The 20773-nt window shown below is 45.7% G+C and overlaps 8 non-coding genes and 24 pseudogenes across 8 annotated transcripts; all 32 read left to right on the top strand.

The window, feature by feature from the left end:
* Positions 1-6450: 6450 nt before the first annotated feature.
* On the top strand, positions 6451-6569 carry LOC136721699 (uncharacterized; annotated as a pseudogene).
* Positions 6570-6786: 217 nt separating this feature from the next.
* On the top strand, positions 6787-6905 carry LOC136721667 (5S ribosomal RNA). Its single transcript, XR_010806135.1, has one exon. It is a non-coding gene; the product is annotated as a 5S ribosomal RNA (ribosomal RNA).
* A 215-nt stretch (positions 6906-7120) lies between these two features.
* LOC136721692 (uncharacterized) lies at positions 7121-7239 on the top strand (annotated as a pseudogene).
* Positions 7240-7460: 221 nt separating this feature from the next.
* On the top strand, positions 7461-7579 carry LOC136721666 (5S ribosomal RNA). Its single transcript, XR_010806134.1, has one exon. It is a non-coding gene; the product is annotated as a 5S ribosomal RNA (ribosomal RNA).
* A 209-nt stretch (positions 7580-7788) lies between these two features.
* On the top strand, positions 7789-7907 carry LOC136721665 (5S ribosomal RNA). Its single transcript, XR_010806133.1, has one exon. It is a non-coding gene; the product is annotated as a 5S ribosomal RNA (ribosomal RNA).
* Positions 7908-8118: 211 nt separating this feature from the next.
* Positions 8119-8237, top strand: LOC136721694 (uncharacterized; annotated as a pseudogene).
* A 212-nt stretch (positions 8238-8449) lies between these two features.
* Positions 8450-8568, top strand: LOC136721675 (uncharacterized; annotated as a pseudogene).
* Positions 8569-8784: 216 nt separating this feature from the next.
* Positions 8785-8903, top strand: LOC136721663 (5S ribosomal RNA). The gene has a single exon (XR_010806131.1). It is a non-coding gene; the product is annotated as a 5S ribosomal RNA (ribosomal RNA).
* Positions 8904-9123: 220 nt separating this feature from the next.
* LOC136721673 (uncharacterized) lies at positions 9124-9242 on the top strand (annotated as a pseudogene).
* Positions 9243-9798: 556 nt separating this feature from the next.
* LOC136721689 (uncharacterized) lies at positions 9799-9917 on the top strand (annotated as a pseudogene).
* Positions 9918-10137: 220 nt separating this feature from the next.
* Positions 10138-10256, top strand: LOC136721688 (uncharacterized; annotated as a pseudogene).
* Positions 10257-10480: 224 nt separating this feature from the next.
* LOC136721693 (uncharacterized) lies at positions 10481-10599 on the top strand (annotated as a pseudogene).
* Positions 10600-10814: 215 nt separating this feature from the next.
* On the top strand, positions 10815-10933 carry LOC136721672 (uncharacterized; annotated as a pseudogene).
* A 221-nt stretch (positions 10934-11154) lies between these two features.
* LOC136721668 (uncharacterized) lies at positions 11155-11273 on the top strand (annotated as a pseudogene).
* Positions 11274-11493: 220 nt separating this feature from the next.
* LOC136721679 (uncharacterized) lies at positions 11494-11612 on the top strand (annotated as a pseudogene).
* A 225-nt stretch (positions 11613-11837) lies between these two features.
* Positions 11838-11955, top strand: LOC136721674 (5S ribosomal RNA). The gene has a single exon (XR_010806136.1). It is a non-coding gene; the product is annotated as a 5S ribosomal RNA (ribosomal RNA).
* A 216-nt stretch (positions 11956-12171) lies between these two features.
* On the top strand, positions 12172-12290 carry LOC136721703 (uncharacterized; annotated as a pseudogene).
* A 220-nt stretch (positions 12291-12510) lies between these two features.
* On the top strand, positions 12511-12629 carry LOC136721662 (5S ribosomal RNA). Its single transcript, XR_010806130.1, has one exon. It is a non-coding gene; the product is annotated as a 5S ribosomal RNA (ribosomal RNA).
* Positions 12630-12839: 210 nt separating this feature from the next.
* LOC136721678 (uncharacterized) lies at positions 12840-12958 on the top strand (annotated as a pseudogene).
* Positions 12959-13183: 225 nt separating this feature from the next.
* Positions 13184-13302, top strand: LOC136721676 (uncharacterized; annotated as a pseudogene).
* A 210-nt stretch (positions 13303-13512) lies between these two features.
* On the top strand, positions 13513-13631 carry LOC136721677 (uncharacterized; annotated as a pseudogene).
* A 221-nt stretch (positions 13632-13852) lies between these two features.
* LOC136721670 (uncharacterized) lies at positions 13853-13971 on the top strand (annotated as a pseudogene).
* A 216-nt stretch (positions 13972-14187) lies between these two features.
* LOC136721695 (uncharacterized) lies at positions 14188-14306 on the top strand (annotated as a pseudogene).
* Positions 14307-14516: 210 nt separating this feature from the next.
* On the top strand, positions 14517-14635 carry LOC136721696 (uncharacterized; annotated as a pseudogene).
* Positions 14636-14854: 219 nt separating this feature from the next.
* Positions 14855-14973, top strand: LOC136721697 (uncharacterized; annotated as a pseudogene).
* A 221-nt stretch (positions 14974-15194) lies between these two features.
* LOC136721682 (uncharacterized) lies at positions 15195-15313 on the top strand (annotated as a pseudogene).
* A 223-nt stretch (positions 15314-15536) lies between these two features.
* Positions 15537-15655, top strand: LOC136721700 (uncharacterized; annotated as a pseudogene).
* A 223-nt stretch (positions 15656-15878) lies between these two features.
* Positions 15879-15997, top strand: LOC136721681 (uncharacterized; annotated as a pseudogene).
* Positions 15998-16212: 215 nt separating this feature from the next.
* LOC136721683 (uncharacterized) lies at positions 16213-16331 on the top strand (annotated as a pseudogene).
* Positions 16332-16542: 211 nt separating this feature from the next.
* On the top strand, positions 16543-16661 carry LOC136721698 (5S ribosomal RNA). Its single transcript, XR_010806138.1, has one exon. It is a non-coding gene; the product is annotated as a 5S ribosomal RNA (ribosomal RNA).
* Positions 16662-16878: 217 nt separating this feature from the next.
* On the top strand, positions 16879-16997 carry LOC136721686 (5S ribosomal RNA). The gene has a single exon (XR_010806137.1). It is a non-coding gene; the product is annotated as a 5S ribosomal RNA (ribosomal RNA).
* Positions 16998-17221: 224 nt separating this feature from the next.
* Positions 17222-17340, top strand: LOC136721684 (uncharacterized; annotated as a pseudogene).
* Positions 17341-20773: the final 3433 nt, after the last annotated feature.

Genomic DNA, 20773 nt, shown 5'->3' with positions numbered 1-20773 from the left:
GAGCCTCAGAGCCGTGGGGGCGTTTCTGTGTACGTGTAAGATGTTTTTATTAAATTCTAGGTGGAATATTTCCATGGGGCTTTTGTCCCAATTGTTGTTATTGAGGTTCATGAGGGGACCCCACACTTCGCTCCCATATAGCAGGATTGGTTGGATGATGGAGTTTAATATTTTAATCCAAATAGTTATTGGTATTGTTGTTTTCCCAAATTGTGTCTTTATGGCATAAAATGCCCGGCATGCCTTGTCTTTTAATGCGTTTATAGCCAGGCTGAAGCTCCCTGACGCACTGATGGTCAGGCCAAGGTAGTTGTATCTGGTGCAGTGCTCTAATCCAGTGCTGCCCAGAGTGAAGCGGTACCTGTTTCCCTGAGATGGGGCTTTTTTCTGGAAAACCATAACTCTGGTCTTGTCCAGATTGACTGCCAGGGCCCATTTCTGACAGTACTGCTCTAGCAGCGCCAGGTTCTGCTGAAGCCCCTGCTCTGTGGGCGACAGCAGCACCAGGTCATCTGCATAGAGCAGGAACTTGATCTCTGTGTCATGGAGAGTTAGGCTGCGGGCGTCAGACTGCTCCAACACTGTGGCCAACTCGATGATGTAGATGTTGAACAGTGTTGGACTCAGACTGCAGCCCTGTCTCACTCCCCGCCCCTGAGTGAAGAACTCTGTTCTTGAGTTGCCAATTTGAACTCCGCATTTGTTTTCAGAATACATTGATTTAATGATGTCATAAACTTTACCCCCTACACCACTCTGTAGAAGTTTATAAAATAATCCCTTGTGCCAGATTGAGTCAAATGCCTTTCTAAAGTCTACAAAACAGGCAAATATTTTTCCTTTATTGTTTTGGGTATATTTATTTATGAGGGTGTGTAGAGTGTAAATATGATCGGTTGTGCTGTGTTTTGGTAGGAAGCCAATCTGACTCTTATTCAGGACACTGTGCTTGGTAAGGAAGGCCAGTATCTGGGCGTTGATGATACTGCAGAACACCTTCCCCAGGTTACTGCTCACACAGCTGCCCCAGTAGTTATTGGGGTCTAATTTGTCTCTACTTTTAAAAATCGGGGTGATCAATCCTTGATTCCCGACCTCAGGGAAACACCCGGCTCTCAGCACCAGGTTAAAGAGTTTGAGCAGAGCCTCCTGCAGCTGCGGGCTGCTGTGCTTCAGCATCTCAGGGCTGATGCTGTCGGGGCCGCTGGCTTTCCTGGGTTTGAGGATTTTGAGTTGATGTTTTAGTTCCTGTATTGTAAATGGGTTATCTAAGGGATTTTGGTTATTCTTAATGATTTCTTCCAATTTATTTAGGTTTTTTAATATTTTAACCTGTTCTGGCTTTGGATTGTTTTCAACATTTTGGTAAAGTTTTTCAAAGTGTGTTTTCCAGATTTCTCCATTTTGAATTGGTATTTCATTTTTTGTTTTTGGGGTATTTATTCTGCCCATATAGTGGTCTTTTTTCTTACTGAGGAGTTGCTTGTAGTGCCGCAGGGCCTGGCAGTAGCTGAGGCGAGCCTCCTGGTTGTCGGGCTCTCTGTGTTTAGTGTTGGAGAGATGTCTCAGGTGTTTCCTAGAAGTTTCACACTCCTGGTCACACCACTGTTCTTTTTTTCTTTTAGACGATTTCATATTTTGGTTTTTAATTGTTTTAATGTTTGATTTTAAAGCCAGTCTCGCAAATATTTCATTCAGTGTTTTGGTGGCTGAGTTTATTCCGTTTTGGTTTATTTGATAGTGTGAGGATTGATATCTGTCTAACATGTTTTCAATCTCATCACTATTCAGGGCTCTTGTGTAGTTCTCTGTGCTGGGCTCTGACCATCTCTAACTGGGTGGCAGGGAGACCAGTTTTGTGGGAAGTTTGGCTCTGACTTGTGGCTGCGCTGATCTTTTTAGGTAAAGTGTTATTTGGCTGTGGTCTGATAGTGGAGATTGTTGTCTGACTATAAACGCATTGTTGGCTTGTGGGTCCAGGTCAGTTATGGCGTAGTCCACCACACTGCTGCCCAGAGCCGAGCAGTATGTGAATCTCCCCAGAGAGTACCCCCTGGTCCTGCCATTGATGATATATAGACCCAGGCTTTTACATAGGCGCACTACCTGCTTCCTGCTCTTGTTTACCACGCTGTCGTGGCTGTGTCAGTGTGGAGGTGTGTGTGTGGCACAGCGGGGAGTCTCCGAACAGGTGTGTGTTCCCCTCTGTATTGATGTAGTCCATCTCTCTGCCAGTCCTGGCATTGAGATCGCCACACAGCAGTACAGAGCCCAGGGTCTGGAAGTGGCAGATTTCGTTTTGAAGCTCATGAAAGCCTTCCTCATTATAGTAGGGGGAGTCTGCGGGTGGCATATAAATTGCACATAGGTATATATCTGTGTTATTTTGTAGGGTGTCTTTTCTGATTTTCATCCACAGGTGTGTGTCTCCTCTCTGTACTGGGCATAGGGCTGCTCGGAGCTCCTCCCTGTACCACACGATAATCCCCCACGAGGCCCTGCCACACCTGACTTTGGGTTTTTTATAGGAGGGCACAATCAGCTCCCTGTATCCATTGTATCCATCCAGTGTATAGACATATCTGCACAGCACCAAGTCTCTACAAGAATGAAAACATCTGAACTATTTACAGTGTTGATCAGTTCAGGGCCTGTGCTCTTCATTCCAAAAGTTGAGGAGCGTAAACCCTGCATATTCCAACTGCTTATTTTAAAGGACATGTTAATATATTTTATTATACTTGTCTCTTCTACATAAGAAAGTTTAATTTGTGGTCTACAACTGATATTATATTACTATTCATAATTATATATGGATATACATAATAATCACTCACAGATTTTATCTTTGCATCAAAATATCAGAATAATTAAATCACATTTTTTCTTACTCTCCATCTCCACAACCATATATATGTGTGTTGAGGCTCAGTTAACTCAGCAGTGTGGTACAGATGACACTGAGGAGTTGCCTTATCTGGGCCAGCTGGGCAGCATCGGGCCTCCAGGCTCTGGAAGCCGCTGCTGCGTGGCTGTGTGGCTGTGCTGGTCCCCGGCTGTCCGCTCTGCTGTGCTGGACGGGCCCTCTGGGGATGGGGGGGTGGGGAATGGGGCCGCGGGGTCTCAGGGGCTGGGGCTGGGGTGGAGCCGGTGGCTGGGGATGTGGCCGGGGGCTGGGGGGTTTGCTCCTGGTCTCGAGGTGGGGGTGTGTGGGGTTTCGGCCCAGGGTTGTGTCCTTGAGGACCTTTGAGATGATCCTCACACCCGTCTTGTTGAGGTGGACGTGGTCATACAGGTGATGTGGCTGGATGTCTCAGTGGTGTGCCAGGTGGACGTTGGGGAGGAGGGCACATCTTCGGGACACTTCTGCGTTGATGGCCTGGATGATGTGCAGGGGCACGTCTGTGCGGGGCAGCAGTGTGGAGATGGAAATTTTGGCAGTTGGGAATTCCTCTGTGGCTTTCGTTGCTACCTGTCTCAGGGCTGAGGCCACATCGCCCCTGCGGGCACTCAGGTCGTTAGTGCCGGTGTGGATGAGGATGTGTTTGACTTGGCAAAGCCTCCTCTTGGAGAGCAGCTCCAGGGCTCTATGTGCTGTGGAGCACCAAAGCTTTTTCACTTTTCGCCCAGGGAAGAGGCGCCTCTCAACCAGGAACTTCCCATTGGATTCGCTCAGAATGACCACCTCTGCGTTGACCTGCCACTCCGGGTTTGCGTCGGGAGTGGTGGGGGCAGCGGGTGTGTTTTGGGGGAGTGGCGTTTCAGGGGGTTGTGTATTAGTGGCAGGTCTGGTGATAGTGGGTGTGTCAGGAGTGGTGGGGAGTGTGGGTGGATCAGTGGGTGCGTCAGGGGTTGGAGGTGTTGTGGGGTCAGTGCAGTGCAGTCTCTGTGCTCCAGTGATGTGTAGCTCCTCTCTTAGCTCCTCCAGCTGGCTCTGCAGGCTCCTTAGCTGGCTGTGCTGGGGTGTCCTGGTCAGCTCCTCCCTCGCTCTGCGCAGCTCCGTCCTCAGGGTTTGACTCTGCTCCTCCAGGTCTCTCACTGCTGCTCTCAGCTCATGGATCTCAGCCTTGTGCTGCATCTTTAGTCTGTGCATCTCATCCCGGAGCTGATCACACAAGGAGGTCTGGGCCAGGGTGCTCAAGGTCTGCTCCCTGAACTCCGCAAACTCCAGCTCCAGCACTGATAGGCATTCCTTTAGTGTTTTAATGTTGCTGGAGAGTTTTGGGGAGACAGGGGGGCAGTCTGTGGGAGATGGGGCACTGTCTGGCTCCGTGTGGCTGGGGGCAGACTGCAGGGTGGCCGGCTCTGGCTCTTGTTTCTCTACCTCAGTCTGCTGCTTTGAGGTGTGGAAGCCGAGAGCTAATTGGTCCAGGCTGCTCTCGCTGCCCTGCACCATGATGGTCCCGTTGTGGTATACATTAAAAGTGAGCATCACACTGTCTGTGTCTTTCTCTACCAGCACTGAGATCTGCCTGCCTCTGCTAATGCCCCTCTTGTTGTTATTGGGGTATGTCTAGCACAGGGTTTTGTGAAAGGCGCTGTAGAACAGTAGATTGTTCTTGACCCTGTTTTCTCCTTTACCGGTGTAGTCTAGGATGAGGGTCTCAGGAGATGCTCTCATCACAGCTTGTTTGTAGTCCTTCTTAGCCTGTGCAGAGCGAATGTCTTCAGGGTATCGGATTTCAAAAGGCAGCTCTGCAGTCAGACTGCTGTTCGATAGATTTCTATCAGTCTCAGTGGCAGTTGGGCTCTCTCCTACTGTCACTCTATTCAAATCGGAGCTCTGCATTTTCATTGGCTGAGTCAACTACTGAGAATGCTTATTTATTTTATTAATACATATTTTTTTGTTTAATTATTTGTCTCTTACCTCCAATTCTTGTCTTCAGCTTTTCTTTTCTGACTTTTCTTCCTGAACTGTCTCTCTGCTTTCTTCTTTTTGTGTTTCTCTTAAAATTATTATTTTTTGAATACTTTTTCTTCTGAATTTCTATTCCATGTCTTCTGTGTATGTTTATAGTGCTATATATTCATTTGTAAATCACAAATTAAATCCGCTTATGTATAAAAACAAATGTTTTTTAGGAGCTCATATTCCTCTCTCTCTCTCTCTCTCTCTCTCTCTCTCTCTCTCAATTCATTTCATTTGTATTGTCAAAGCAATTGGACATACATACACATACATACATATACACTCACCTAAAGGATTATTAGGAACACCTGTTCAATTTCTCATTAATGCAATTATCTAATCAACCAATCAAATGGCAGTTGCTTCAATGCATTTAGGGGTGTGGTCCTGGTCAAGACAATCTCCTGAACTCCAAACTGAATGTCTGAATGGGAATGAAAGGTGATTTAAGCAATTTTGAGCGTGGCATGGTTGTTGGTGCCAGACGGGCCGGTCTGAGTATTTCACAATCTGCTCAGTTACTGGGATTTTCACGCACAACCATTTCTAGGGTTTACAAAGAATGGTGTGAAAAGGGAAAAACATCCAGTATGCGGCAGTCCTGTGGGCGAAAATGCCTTGTTGATGCTAGAGGTCAGAGGAGAATGGGGTGACTGATTCAAGCTGATAGAAGAGCAACTTTGACTGAAATAACCACTCGTTACAAACGAGGTATGCAGCAAAGCATTTGTGAAGCTACAACACGTACAACCTTGAGGCGGATGGGCTACAACAGCAGAAGACCCCACCGGGTACCACTCATCTCCACTACAAATAGGAAAAAGAGGTGAGACAGGCTGGTGGTGGTGGTGTAATGGTGTGGGGGATGTCTTCTTGGCACACTTTAGGCCCCTTAGTGCCAATTGGGCATCGTTTAAATGCTACGGCCTACCTGAGCATTGTTTCTGACCATGTCCATCCCTTTTTGACCACCATGTACCCATCCTCTGATGGCTACTTCCAGCAGGATAATGCACCATGTCACAAAGGTCGAATCATTTCAAATTGGTTTCTTGAACATGACAATGAGTTCACTGTACTAAACTGGCCCCCACAGTCACCAGATCTCAACCCAATAGAGCATCTTTGGGATGTGGTGGAACGGGAGCTTCGTGCCCTGGATGTGCATCACACAAATCTCCATCAACTGCAAGATGCTATCCTATCAATATGGGCCAACATTTCTAAAGAATGCTTTCAGCACCTTGTTGAATCAATGCCACGTAGAATTAAAGCAGTTCTGAAGGCGAAAGGGGGTCAAACACAGTATTAGTATGGTGTTCCTAATAATCCTTTAGGTGAGTTCATCGTAGCTCTTAATACTCTCTTTCTGTCTGGAGGAGATATAATTGAAGTATTGTACACGTACCCGGCTACTTTCAACACCCATTGCTGCACTGATATTTTTCCCTCCATTTTTCTTTATCCATTTTTTTTTTGCTGGAAGTTCCGTCAATACCCGTCAGCCTTTAAGAGACATCATGCAGCCAGGCCTCTTGGCTTGCGGCCACACCGTCCTGAACGCGCCCAATCTCATCAGATCTCGGAAGCTAAACGGGGCAAGGGTTCGTCAGTACTTGGATGGGTGACCTCCTGGAGATATCAGGTGCTGCAAGTTATTTCGTCTCCTGGGTAACTTTATCGTAGCTCTAAATACTCTCTTTCTGTCTGGAGGAGATATAATTGAAGAATTGTACACATACCCGGCTACTTTCAACACCCTTTGCTGCACTGATATTTTTCCCTCCATTTTTTTTTCTATTTTTTTTTTTTTTGCTGGAAGTTCCGTCAATACCCACCAGCCTTTAAGAGACATCATGCAGCCAGGCTTTTCGGCTTGCAGCCACACCGTCCTGAACGCGCCCGATCTCGTCAGATCTCGGAAGCTAAACGGGGCAGGGCCTGGTCAGTACTTGGATGGGTGACCTCCTGGAAATACCAGGTTCAGCAAGCTTTTTCGTCTCCTGGGTAACTTCATCGTAGCTCTTAGTACTCTCTTTCAGTCTGGAGGAGATATTATTGAAGAATTCTACACGTACCCGGCTACTTTCAACACCCTTTGCTGCACTGATATTTTTCCCTCCATTTTTCTTTTTTCTTTTTTATTTTGCTGGAAGTTCCGTCAATACCCTCCAGCCTTTAAGAGACATCATGCAGCCAGGCCTCTTGGCTTGAGGCCACACCGGCCTGAACGCGCCCGATCTCGTCAGATCTCGAAAGCAAAACGGGGCAGGTCCTGGTCAGTACTTGGATGGGTGACCTCCTGGAAATACCAGGTGCTGCCAGCTTTTTACGTCTCCTGGGGAACTTCATCGTAGCTCTTAATACTCTCTTTCTGTCTGGAGAAGACATAATTGAAGAATTGTACACGTACCCGGCTACTTTCAACACCCTTTCCTGCACTGATATTTTTCCCTCCATTTTTCTATTTTTTTTTTTTTTTTTTTTTGCTGGAAATTCCGTCAATTCCCGCCAGCCTTTAAGAGACATCATGCAGACAGACATCTCGGCTTGCGGCCACACCATCCTGAACGCGCCCGATCTCGTCAGATCTCGGAAGCTAAACGGGGCAGGGCCTGGTCAGTACTTGAATGTGAGACCTCCTGGAAATACCAGGTGCTGCAAGCTTTTTACGTCTCCTGGGTAACTTCATCGTAGCTCTTAATACTCTCTTTCTGTCTCCAGGAGATATAATTGAAGAATTGTACACGTACCCGGCTACTTTCAACACCCTTTGCTGCACTGGTATATTTCCCTCTATTTTTCTTTTTTTTTTTGCTGGCAGTTCCGTCAATACCCGCCAGCCTTTAAGAGACATCATGCAGCCAGGCATCTTGGCTTGCGGCCACACCATCCTGAACGCGCCGGATCTCGTCAGATCTCGGAAGCTAAACGGGGCAGGGCCTGGTCAGTACTTGGATGGGAGACCTCCTAGAAATACCAGGTGCTGCAAGCTTTTTTCGTCTCCTGGGTAACTTCATCGTAGCTCTTAATACTCTCTTTCTGTCTCCAGGAGATATAATTGAAGAATTGTACACGTACCCGTCTACTTTCAACACCCTTTGCTGCACTGGTATATTTCCCTCTATTTTTCTATTTTTTTTTTTGCTGGCAGTTCCGTCAATACCCGCCAGCCTTTAAGAGACATCATGCAGCCAGGCATTTCGGCTTGCGGCCACACCATCCTGAACGCGCCCGATCTCGTCAGATCTCGGAAGCTAAACGGGGCAGGACCTGGTCAGTACATGAAAGTGAGACCTCCTGGAAATACCTAGTGCTGCAAGCTTTTACGTCTCCTGGGTAACTTTATCGTAGCTCTTAATACTCTCTATCTGTCTGGAGGAGATATAATTGAAGTATTGTACACGTATCCAGCTACTGTCAACACCCTTTGCTGCACTGATATTTTTCCATCCATTTTTCTTTTTTTTTTTTTTTGCTGGAAGTTCCGTCAATACCCGCCAACCTTTAAGAGACATCATGCAGCCAGGCCTCTTGGCTTGCGGCCACACCGTCCTGAACGTGCCCGATCTTGTAAGATCTCGGAAGCTAAACGGGGCAGGACCTGGTCAGTACTTGGATGGGAGACCTCCTGGAAATACCTGGTGCTGCAAGCTTTTACGTCTCCTGGGTAACTTTATCGTAGCTCTTAATTCTCTCTTTCTGTCTGGAGGAGATATAATTGAAGAATTGTACACGTACCCAGCTACTGTCAACACCCTTTGCTGCACTGATATTTTTCCATCCATTTTTCTTTTTTTTCTTTTTTTTTTGCTGGAAGTTCCGTCAATACCCGCCAACCATTAAGAGACATCATGCAGCCAGGCCTCTTGGCTTGCGGCCACACCGTCCTGAATGCGCCCAATCTCGTCAGATCTCGGAAGCTAAACGGGGCAGGGCCTGGTCAGTACTTGGATGGGAGACCTCCTAGAAATACCAGGTGCTGCAAGCCTTTTACGTCTCCTGGGTAACTTCATCGTAGCTCTTAATACTCTCTTTCTGTCTCCAGGAGATATAATTGAAGAATTGTACACGTACCCGGCTACTTTCAACACCCTTTCCTGCACTGATATTTTTCCCTCCATTTTTCTATTTTTTTTTTTTTTTTTTTTGCAGGAAATTCCGTCAATACCCGCCAGCCTTTAAGAGACATCATGCAGCCAGACATCTCGGCTTGCGGCCACACCGTCCTGAACGCGCCCGATCTCGTCAGATCTCGGAAGCTAAACGGGGCAGGACCTGGTCAGTACTTGAATGTGAGACCTCCTGGAAATACCTGGTGCTGCAAGCTTTTACGTCTCCTGGGTAACTTTATCGTAGCTCATAATACTCTCTATCTGTCTGGAGGAGATATAATTGAAGAATTGTACACGTACCCGGCTACCTTCAACACGCTTTGCTGCACTGATATTTTTCCCTCCATTTTTCTTTTTTCTTTTGTTTTTTGCTGGAAGTTCCATCAATACCCTCCAGCCTTTAAGAGACATCATGCAGCCAGGCCTCTTGGCTTGAGACCACACCGTCCTGAAGACGCAAGATCTCGTCAGATCTCGGAAGAAAAACTGGGCAGGGCCTGGTCAGTAATTAGATGGGTGACCTCCTGGAAATACCAGGTGCTGAAAGCTTTTTACATCTCCTGGGTAACTTCAGCGTAGCTCTTAATACTCTCATTCAGTCTGGAGGAGATATAATTGAAGAATTGTACATGTACCCGGCTACTTTCAACACCCTGTCCTGCACTGATATTTTTCCCTCCATTTTTCTATTTATTTATTTTTTATTTTTTGCTGGAAGTTCCGTCAATACCCGCCAAACCTTTAAGAGACATCATGCAGCCCGGCCTCTTGGCTTGCGGCCACACCGTCCTGAACACGCCCGATCTCGTCAGATTTCGGAAGCTAAACGAGGCAAGGCCTCGTCAGTACTTGGATGGGAGACCTCCTGGAAATACCTGGTGCTGCAAGCTTTTTACGTCTCCTGGGAAACTTCATCGTAGCTCTTAATACTCTCTATCTGTCTGGAGGAGATATAATTGAAGTATTGTACACGTACCCGGCTACTTTCAACAGCCTTTGCTGCACTGATATTTTTCCCTCCATTTTCCATTTTTTTTTTTTTTTTTTTTGCTGGAAGTTCCGTCAATACCCGCCAGCCTTTTAAGAGACATCATGCAGCCAGGCCTCTTGGCTTGCGGCCACACCGTCCTGAACGCGCCCGATCTCGTCAGATCTCGGAAGCTAAACGGGGCAGGACCTGGTCAGTACATGAATGTGAGACCTCCTGGAAATACCTAGTGCTGCAAGCTTTTACGTCTCCTGGGTAACTTTATCGTAGCACTTAATACTCTCTCTCTGTCTGGAGGAGATATAATTGAAGTATTGTACACGTATCCAGCTACTGTCAACACCCTTTGCTGCACTGATATTTTTCCATCCATTTTTCTTTTTTCTTTTTTTATATTTTTTTTTTGCTGGAAGTTCCGTCAATACCCGCCAACCTTTAAGAGACATCATGCAGCCAGGCATCTCGGCTTGCGGCCACACCATCCTGAACTCGCCCGATCTCGTCAGATCTTGGAAGGTAAACGGGGCAGGACCTGGTCAGTACATGAATGTGACACCTCCTGGAAATACCTGGTGCTGCAAGCTTTTACGTCTCCTGGGTAACTTTATCGTAGCTCTTAATACTCTCTATCTGTCTGGAGGAGATATAATTGAAGTATTGTACACGTACCCAGCTACTGTAAACACCCTTTGCTGCACTGATATTTTTCCATCCATTTTTCTTATTTTTTTTTTTTTTTGCTGGAAGTTCCGTCAATACCCGCCAACCTTTAAGAGACATCATGCAGCCAGGCCTCTTGGCTTGCGGCCACACCGTCCTGAATGCGCCCGATCTCGTCAGATCTCGGATGCTAAACGGGGCAGGGCCTGGTCACTACTTGGATGGGAGACCTCCTAGAAATACCAGGTGCTGCAAGCCTTTTACGTCTCCTGGGTAACTTCATCGTAGCTCTTAATACTCTCTTTCTGTCTCCAGGAGATATAATTGAAGAATTGTACACGTACCCGGCTACTTTCAACACCCTTTCCTGCACTGATATTTTTCCCTCCATTTTTCTATTTATTTATTTTTTATTTTTTGCTGGAAGTTCTGTCAATACCCGCCAGCCTTTAAGAGACATCATGCAGCCCGGCCTCTTGGCTTGTGGCCACACCGTCCTGAACACGCCCGATCTCGTCAGATCTCGGAAGCTAAACGGGGCAGGGCCTCGTCAGTACTTGGATGGGAGACCTCCTGGAAATACCTGGTGCTGCAAGCTTTTTACGTCTCCTGGGAAACTTCATCGTATTTCTTAATACTCTCTATCTGTCTGGAGGAGATATAATTGAAGTATTGTACACGTACCCGGCTACTTTCAACAGCCTTTGCTGCACTGATATTTTTCCCTCCATTTTCCATTTTTTTTTTTTTTTTTTTCTGCTAGAAGTTCCGTCAATACCCGCCAGCCTTTAAGAGACATCATGCAGCCAGGCATCTCGGCTTGCGGCCACACCATCCTGAACGCGCCCGATCTCGTCAGATCTCGGAAGCTAAACGGGGCAGGGCCTGGTCAGTACATGAAAGTGAGACCTCCTGGAAATACCAGGTGCTGCAAGCTTTTTACGTCTCCTGGGTAACTTCATCGTAGCTCTTAATACTCTCTTTCTGTCTCCAGGAGATATAATTGAAGAATTGTACACGTATCCAGCTACTGTCAACACCCTTTGCTGCACTGATATTTTTCCATATATTTTTCTTTTTTCTTTTTTTCTTTTTTTTTTTTGCTGGAAGTTCCGTCAATACCCGCCAGCCTTAAAGAGACATCATGCAGCCAGGCATCTCGGCTTGCGGCCACACCATCCTGAACGCGCCCGATCTCATCAGATCTCGGAAGCTAACGGGGCAGGGCCTGGTCAGTACTTGGATGGGTGACCTCCTGGAAATACCAGGTGCTGCAAGCCTTTTACGTCTCCTGGGTAACTTCATCATAGCTCTTAATACTCTCTTTCAGTCTGTAGGAGATATTATTGAAGAATTGTACACGTACCCGGCTACTTTCAAAACCCTTTGCTGCACTGATATTTTTCCCTCCATTTTTCTTTTTTCTTTTTTTTTTTGCTGGAAGTTCCGTCAATACCCGCCAGCCTTAAAGAGACATCATGCAGCCGGGCCTCTCGGCTTTCGGCCACACCGTCCTGAATGCGCATGATATCGTCAGATCTCGGAAGCTAAACGGGGCAGGACCTGGTCAGTACTTGAATGTGAGACCTCCTGGAAATACCAGGTGCTGCAAGCTTTTACGTCTCCTGGGTAACTTTATCGTAGCTCTTAATACTCTCTTTCAGTCTGCAGGAGATATAATTGAAGAATTGTACACGTACCCGGCTACTTTCAACACCCTTTCCTGCACTGATATTTTTCCCTCCATTTTTCTATTTTTTTTTTTTTTTTTTTTTGCTGGAAGTTCCGTCAATACCCGCCAACCTTTAAGAGACATTATGCAGCCAGGCCTTTCGGCTTGTGGCCATACCGTCCTGAATGCGCCCGATCTCGTCAGATCTCGGAAGCTAAACGGGGCAGGGCCTGGTCAGTACTTGGATGGGAGACCTCCTAGAAATACCAGGTGCTGCAAGCTTTTTACGTCTCCTGGGTAACTTCATCGTAGCTCTTAATACTCTCTTTCTGTCTCCAGGAGATATAATTGAAGAATTGTACACGTACCCGGCTACTTTCAACACCCTTTGCTGCACTGGTATATTTCCCTCTATTTTTCTTTTTTTTTTTTGCTGGCAGTTCCGTCAATACCCGCCAGCCTTAAAGAGACATCATGCAGCCAGGCATCTCGGCTTGCGGCCACACCATCCTGAACGCGCCCGATCTCGTCAGATCTCGGAAGCTAAACGGGGCAGGGCCTGGTCAGTACATGAAAGTGAGACCTCCTGGAAATACCAGGTGCTGCAAGCTTTTTACGTCTCCTGGGTAACTTCATCATAGCTCTTAATACTCTCTTTCTGTCTCCAGGAGATATAATTGAAGAATTGTACACGTATCCAGCTACTGTCAACACCCTTTGCTGCACTGATATTTTTCCATCCATTTTTCTTTTTTCTTTTTTTCTTTTTTTTTTTTGCTGGAAGTTCCGTCAATACCCGCCAGCCTTAAAGAGACATCATGCAGCCAGGCATCTCGGCTTGCGGCCACACCATCCTGAACGCGCCCGATCTCGTCAGCTCTCGGAAGCTAAACGGGGCAGGGCCTGGTCAGTACTTGGATGGGAGTCCTGCTAGAAATACCAGGTGCTGCAAGCTGTTTACGTCTCCTGGGGAACTTCATCGTAGCTCTAAATATTCTCTTTCTGTCTGGAGAAGATAAAATTGAAGAATTGTACACGTACCCGGCTACTTTCAACACCCTTTGCTGCACTTGTATTTTTCCCTCTATTTTTCTTTTTTTTTTTTGCTGGCAGTTCCGTCAATACCCGACAGCCTTTAAGAGACATCATGCAGCCAGGCATCTCGGCTTGTGGCCACACCGTCCTGAATGCGCCCGATCTCGTCAGCTCTCGGAAGCTAAACGGGGCAGGGCCTGGTCAGTACTTGGATGGGAGTCCTGCTAGAAATACCAGGTGCTGCAAGCTGTTTACGTCTCCTGGGTAACTTCATCGTAGCTCTTAATACTCTCTTTCTGTCTGCAGGAGATATAATTGAAGAATTGTACACGTACCCGGCTACTTTCAACACCCTTTCCTGCACTGATATTTTTCCCTCCATTTTTCTATTTTTTTTTTTTTTTCTTTTTGCTGGAAGTTCCGTCAATACCCGCCAACCTTTAAGAGACATCATGCAGCCAGGCCTTTCGGCTTGTGGCCACACCGTCCTGAATGCGCCCGATCTCGTCAGATCTCGGAAGCTAAACGGGGCAGGGACTGGTCAGTACTTGGATGGGAGACCTCCTAGAAATACCAGGTGCTGCAAGCCTTTTTCGTCTCCTGGGTAACTTCATCGTAGCTCTTAATACTCTCTTTCTGTCTCCAGGAGATATAATTGAAGAATTGTACACGTACTAGGCTACTTTCAACACCCTTTGCTGCACTGATATTTTTCCCTCCATTTTTCTTTTTATTTTATTTTTTTGCAGGAAGTTCCGTCAATATCCGCCAGCCTTTAAGAGACATCATGCAGCCAGGTCTCTTGGCTTGTAGTCACACTGTCCTGAACGCGCCCGATCATATCAGATTTCGGAAGCTAAACGGGGCAGGGCCTGGTCAGTACATGGATGTGTGACCTCCTGGAAATACCAGGTGCTGCAAGCTTTTTACGTCTCCTGGGTAACAGCATCGTAGCTCTTAATACTCTCTTTCTGTCTCCAGGAGATATAATTGAAGAATTGTACACGTACCCGGCTACTTTCAACACCCTTTGCTGCACTGGTATATTTCCCTCTATTTTTCTTTTTTTTTTTTGCTGGCAGTTCCGTCAATACCCGCCAGCCTTTAAGAGACATCATGCAGCCAGGCATCTCGGCTTGCGGCCACACCATGCTGAACGCGCCCGATCTCGTCAGATCTCGGAAGCTAAACGGGGCAGGACCTGGTTAGTACATGAATGTGAGACCGCCTGGAAATACCTAGTGCTGCAAGTTTTTACGTCTCCTGGGTAACTTTATCGTAGCTCTTAATACTCTCTATCTGTCTGGAGGAGATATAATTGAAGAATTGTACATGTACCCGGCTACTTTCAACACCCTTTGCTGCACTGATATTTTTCCCTCCCTTTTTCTATTTTTTTTTTTTTATTTTTTGCTGGAAGTTCCGTCAATACTAGCCAGCCTTTAAGAGACATCATGCAGCCAGGTCTCTTGGCTTGCGGCCACACTGTCCTGAACACGCCTGATCTCATCATATCTCGGAAGCTAAACGGGGCAGGGTCTGGTCAGAACTTGGTTGGGTGACCTCCTGGAAATACCAGGTGCTGCAAGCTTTTTACGTCTCCTGGGTAACTTCATCGTAGCTCTTAATACTCTCTTTCAGTCTGGAGGAGATATTATTGAAGAATTGTACACGTACCCGGCTACTTTCAACAGCCTTTGCTGCACTGATATTTTTCCCTCCATTTTTCTATTTTTTTTTTTATTTTTTTCTCTTGGATGTTCCGTCATTACCCGCCAGCCTTTTAGAGACATCATGCAGCCAGGCCTCTAGGTTTGCGGCCACACCGTCCTGAACGCGCCCGATCTCATCAGATCTCGGAAGCTAAACGGGGCAAGACCTGGTCAGTACTTGAATGTGAGACCTCCTGGAAATACCTGGTGCTGCAAGCTTTTACGTCTCCTGGGTAACTTTATCGTAGCTCTTAATACTCTCTTTCTGTCTGGAGGAGATATAATTGAAGTATTGTACACGTACCCAGCGACTGTCAACACCCTTTGCTGCACTGATATTTTTCCATCAATTTTTTTATTTTTATTATTATTTATTTTTTCTGCTGGAAGTTCCGTCAATACACGCCAACCTTTAAGAGACATCATGCAGCCAGGCGTCTTGGCTTGCGGCCACACCGTCCTGAACGCGCCCCATCTCGTCAGCTCTCGGAAGCTAAACTGGGCAGGGCCTGGTCATTACTTGAATGTGAGACCTTCTGGAAATTCCAGGCGCTGCAAGCTTTTTTCGTCACCTGGGGAACTTCGTCGTAGCTTTTAATACTCTCTTTCTGTCTGGAGGAGATTTAATTGAAGAATTGTACACGTACCTGGCTACTTTCAACACCCTTTGCGGCACTGATTTTTTTCCCTCCGTTTTTCTTTTTTTCTTTTTTTTTTTTTATTTGCTGGAAGTTCCGTCAATACCCGCCAGCCTTTAAGAGACATCATGCAGCCAGGCCTCTCGGCTTGCGGCCACACCGTCCTGAACGCGCCCGATCTTGTCAGATCTCGGATGCTGAACGGGGCAGGGCCTGGTCAGTACTTGGACGGGTGACCTCCTGGAAATACCAGGTGCTGCAAGCTTTTATCGTCACTTGGGTAACTTCATCGTAGCTCTAAATACTCTCTTTCTGTCTGGAGGAGATATAATTGAAGTATTGTACACGTACCCGGCTACTTTCACCACTCTTTGCTGCAGTGATATTTTTCCCTCCATTTTTCTTTTTTCTTTTTTATTTTGCTGGAAGTTCCGTCAATACCCTCCAGCCTTTAAGAGACATCATGCAGCCAGGCCTCTTGCTTGCGACCACACCGTCCTGAGCGCGACCGATCTCATCAGATCCCGGAAGCTAAACGGGGCAGGGCCTGTTCAGTACTTGGATGGGTGACCTCCTGGAAATACCAGGTGCTGCAAGCTTTTTTCGTCTCCTGGGTAACTTCATTGTAGCTCTTAATACTCTCTTTCAGTCTGGAGGAGATATAATTGAAGAATTGTACATGTACCCGGCTACTTTCAACACCCTTTCCTGCACTGATATTTTTCCCTCCATTTTTCTATTTTTTTTTTTGCTGGAAGTTCCGTCAATACCCGCCAGCCTTTAAGAGACATCATGCAGCCAGGCCTCTTGGCTTGCGGCCACACCGTCCTGAACGCGCCCGATCTCATCAGATCTCGGAAGCTAAATGGGGCAGGGCCTAGACAGTACTTGAATGGGTGACCTCCTGGAAATACCAGGTGCTGCAAGCTTTTTACGTCCCCTGGGTAACTTCATCGTAGCTCTTAATACTCTCTTTCAGTCTGGAGGAGATATAATTAAAGAATTGTACACGTACCCGGCAACTTTCAACACACTTTGCTGCACTGATATGTTTCCCACCATTTTTCTTTTTTCTTTTTTTTTTTTGCTGGAAGTTCCGTCAATACCCACCAACCTTTAAGAGACATCATGCAGCCAGGCGTCTCGGCTTGTGGCCACACCGTCCTGAATGCGCCCGATCTTGTCAGATCTCGGAAGCTAAACGGGGCAGGGCCTGGTCAGTACTTGGATGGGTGACCTCCTGGAAATACCAGGTGCTGCAAGCTTTTTACTTCTCCTGGGTAACTTTATCGTAGCTCTTAATACTCTCTTTCTGTCTGGAGGAGATATAATTGAAGTATTGTACACGTACCCGGCAACTTTCAACACCATTTGCTGCACTGATATTTTTGCCTCCGTTTTTCTTTTTTTTTTTTTTTTTTTTTTTTTTGCTAGAAGTTCCGTCAATACCCGCCAGCCTTTAAGAGACATCATGCAGCCAGGCCTCTCGGCTTGCGGCTACACCGTCCTGGACGCACCCCGTCTCGTCAGATCTCGGAAGCTAAACGGGCCAGGGCCTGGTCAGTACTTGGATGGGTGACCTCCAGGAAATACCAGGTGATGCAAGCTTTTTACGTCTCCTGGGTAACTTCATCGTAGCTCTTAATATTCTTTATCTGTCTGGAGGAGATATAATTGAAGTATTGTACACTTTGTCTTAGGGACAGTCTGGCTAGCAGTGACTGAGTGGTTGACAGACGACAAGCAACGGAATGTACGTGCTCTGTGATGTCATAGCAGTCAGCTGAGAGAGGCTCGTGATGTCATCGCTGAGCTGTCTGTCTGTCTGTCTGTCTGTCTCTCTCTCTCTCTCTCTCTTCCTCTCAATTCAATTCATTTGTATTGTCAAAGCAATTGGACATACATACATACATATATATATATATATATATATATATATACATACATACATACATCCATACATGCTAGAAAGTCATTACAATGTTATCTTAAAGGCTAACTAAGCAGAACATATATCATTATAGAACAGAGTTCATAGGTCAACACATGGTTTTAGGGAACAGGCACGTAGGTCATACCGTTTGACAATGTCTCCAAGGTTCTCATCGTAAATAACAAACAGAAATCAAACTATCTTCTGGGCTGACCTTCTAGCTTGACCGTATCTTTCTTAAGTATACAAGAGAGAAAAACAGGTGTAAGAAAATAATTTCTAATTTTCCTTCTACACATATATACATACATACATACATATGTAGCGTTATTTTGGGTGTATTTTGATAAGAGCATTTGGGCTCTGAGCTGAAGCACTGATCTAAAGAAGACCTCTCCCCCCCCAAAGTTATCAGATTTCCTTAGCTCATCAGCTTGGAACTGGTTTGCATCAAAGTGACAGTTTTGGGGAGGATGGCACCGAGAAGAGGCCAAATAGTTTGGAATTCTGCTATGAGATGTCTGGAGAAAGGGGCCTGTAGGTGATAAAAACTCTTTGAAGTGGATGAGAGCCGAAATCCCGACATAGAGCTACGAACCCAGGCCAACCGGCATTTCCAAAAGATGGCATGGATTGACATCAGTCATAAATAAAGCCTCCCTCCAATAGGACACTGGGGGCTGAAACCGAAATCCAATCTCAAGAACTCAGGGACCAATCACCTACTGATCTGACAGACTATAAGGAACAGCGGACAGTCTTTCTCTCTCTCTCTCTCTCACCTGAACCAGAATCTCGCTGCCACAGCTCAACCTGTAGCTCTGTTGCCAGAACCGGAATCAGAAACCAACCAAGTCTTTGCCGGCAACAGAAGAGTTAAACTGGGAGAAGGAGATTGAGCGAAGAATTATTTTAAAGGACTTTATTAAATAAATAACTTCACAGACCCACCTGATCAGTGGAGTTTTACAGCTGGACAATTGACTAAGTCGACTGAATACGAAAGTGTCAGTCACTTAAATAGCTATTTGAGTCTTAAGAAACTTGACCCTTGGAACGAACAGGGCCCTGCTTTCCTCAAAGACTTTGTCTTCAAGTAACTACGGTGGAACCCTGCTTACAAAGAAGATTTTGTGCACAACCTTGGAGCCTTCAAACCAGTGGAAAATCTGTTTGGAAAAGACTCTACATTCGCGAAACCCCAACTTCCAGGTGCATCGACTGAGTGGAAGTTCTTGGACAAAGCCGAACCGGACTGCCTTTGTTCCAAACCACACGGACCTCGTGCCGTGTGCTGTTATCTGAGCCCGAAGCCAGAGAGGCCTCTCTGCGACGAAGTTCACATAAGTTTAACAGTTTGGAGTTCATTATTCATGACATTTGAGAAATCAATTAGAAATGTTAATCTGTGATTCATAACTCTAGAATGTGTAATATCATTTAGTTTTCTTAAATATAAATGTGTGTTGCATTCAACTGTTTTGTTGATAATTTTAGAAATAAAATCTGTCAACGCCGAGAAATATCTTCTCATTCCTGTTTAACTGTTTAGTCTGAAATTGACACAAGTTAATAGACACCAGATTATAGGTGGCCCTGCCTATCCTTAATCATTGAATAATAATCAGTTAAGGGAAATTGTGGTAACAAGTAATGATAGGATCTTTCTCTCCACCTAAACGTTAATGAGACTGATATATATATAACGAGAAGTTACCTGACATAAATACTAACCTGCGTAGTTATTGAATGTCTGACTAACAATACTAATGAGAGACTCACCTTCGTCTTACTAACCGGTATTGTAGTCAATGTGTTTATAACCTTTTTTGTTTAATGATTTGTGTGTTATCATATGCGATCCCATGGTCTTTGATTTGGTCACGGAAGTGATTTGTCTTTGATTTGTTGATCTAGAGTTGAATTTTAATTAGTTTTTCCCTTTTGTATAATTAGTGTAGTGCTACATTTAGTCTTTGTTTTTGAATAAATTTGACAATTTATATCTTTGGAATTGGTGTCTGCATCCAATTATTACAGAAAATGAGTTCTACAAGATTCCAGGATTCGTGATAAGGTGATACTATAAATTCACTTCTTTAATTGAATTTTATAAGTGTACCTTACGCTACACCTTTGACCACCACGTCTTCCTCCTCCCACTGCTTGACCTCTATTGTGACCTGGATCACCTGCCGGCTCCATGTTATCGCTGTGTTGTTGAGGTGGATAGCACGCATTTCACTCGATACTCGTACCACAATGTGAAATCAATCATCAATAACCAGTTGGCAGTATTGGAAAAGCAATTACAAGGGCCTGCATACATACAGTAATGTCAAATCTGATGTGGAAGAACAATTCCTTTATCCCTCTGTTCTCCACCAGGGTTGTGCTGATCGCCTCGATTGGCAAGTTTGCAGTGTGAGGAGTGGATCCATGTCGTCGTTCCTAGGCACTTCACAGCTGTGTGGGTGGTCAGGAGCACCTGGTAGGGCCCTGTCCACCTGGGCTGTTGGAAGGACTTTCTCTTGTGTGCTTTGATATACACAGTCATCTTGCTGGAAGGGGTGGTAAACCTGCTGGGATGGTTCAGTCTGGGCGGCTTTCATCTGTGAATGGACAGCTTCGAAAGCACGTGTTAGTCCCATACAAAAAGACAACATAGCATCATCCATCAAGTGGATGTCCATTTCCCTTACAGACAATGGAGGAGTGATGGAGAGTCTCATAAGTCATCCCATAATAATCTCACACGGAGAAAGACCTGTTTTTCTCAATTTGCTGACGATTTCATTGTCATTAGGACTATAGGAAGGGGATCTGGACGTTTGAGTCCTGTTTGTTTGCATATATTAGACAGCTTATTCTTTAATATCCCATTTTGTTTCTCCACTGCTCCAGCTGACTGAGCCTGATGGGGCAGTGAAAATGTTGTTTACCTCGCAGGGCTTTGCATAGTTCCTGCACTATTGTCCCAGTGAAGTGAGTGTTCCTATCACTGGAAATTTCCCTGGAATGCGAAATCTACATATAACATCCCTTAACTGTATTTTTGCTACTTTTACTACTTCAGCCTTCCTACGGGATAGGCTTCAACCCATTTAG

Source organism: Amia ocellicauda, unplaced genomic scaffold (assembly GCF_036373705.1).
Source record: "Amia ocellicauda isolate fAmiCal2 unplaced genomic scaffold, fAmiCal2.hap1 HAP1_SCAFFOLD_121, whole genome shotgun sequence".
Classification (NCBI taxonomy): Eukaryota; Metazoa; Chordata; class Actinopteri; order Amiiformes; family Amiidae; genus Amia; species Amia ocellicauda.
The sequence above is the reverse complement of the archived record's forward strand: the minus strand, read 5'-3'. Positions and strand labels throughout refer to the sequence as shown.